Raw genomic sequence first — 975 nt, 5'->3', positions numbered from 1 at the left:
TCGGCGAGGGGAGGGGATGGGCAGCGGGCAGGGCCGGGCAGGGAGGAGCGGGGCCAAGGGGCTGCCCTTGGGGACAGGGATTTGCGAGACCAGCCTTGGGAACACCCCACGGTATCACGTCCCTGCCCTCTCCGGGACAAACTGAGGCACTGAGGGCATAGGGAAATTGGGGCAGAGCCTGGGCTCTGTTCACCATCTCAAAATGTCACCTTCCCCTCGGCCGGCCCCACTGAGCGAGCTGCCAGCGCGGGGGGAAAGAGCCCCCGCGGCCTCTACCTCGTCCGCCCCCCCTCCGCCACCCGTCCTGGGGCTGCTCCAGATCATTTCAGCAGAGTCAGACCCAGCCCGGACGCGTCACCCGGCGCTTTCTCCTCTGGTCCAGAACAATTTGCCCTTTGTGCGGCCGAGATCGGCCGGTTGCCGGCTGGGCTGGGCTGGGCAGTGGGGCTGCCGTGGGGCAGGGGTGGGCAGGGGAGCTGCCATGGGACAGCCGTGGCTTCAACCAACCCTGTGCCCTGCTCTGTGCTGGGAGCGGTTGCTCAGCGCAGCCCCCGACTGCTCGCTAATTTATGTAATTACTAGTGCCCATGACAGGCATGGCTGGATAGCACCCTCCTCCGCCCTTCCTGGGGAAGGGGGGGGGGGGGAGAATCATCACTCATTTCCCTCACTTGGGGCTCATCAAGGCGCTGCTTCGTTAATTAAACCTCCCAGCTGCCTGTTGCTTGCTCTGTCCCTGTTTCAACCATGCAGCCAAGCCGTGCCGGCTCTGACACCCCAGGAAGAGCCCCCACAGGGACACACTGGCACAGGCCATTCTGAGTCCTCATTCAGCTGCTGGGGACCCCCGGTCTGGGGCTGAGCACCTGCACCAGCTCGCCTGCACCTGCACCCTCCTCCCTGCTGGTGTCTGCCCCATGTGCTGCAGGTGATGGCTTGGGGATGTGGGGACACTGGCCTGAGCAGGGACTCACC

The sequence above is a fragment of the Corvus brachyrhynchos genome, unplaced genomic scaffold (assembly GCF_000691975.1).
Source record: "Corvus brachyrhynchos isolate BGI_N302 unplaced genomic scaffold, ASM69197v1 scaffold219, whole genome shotgun sequence".
Taxonomy (NCBI): Eukaryota; Metazoa; Chordata; class Aves; order Passeriformes; family Corvidae; genus Corvus; species Corvus brachyrhynchos.
This window is presented reverse-complemented; position numbering follows the sequence as displayed.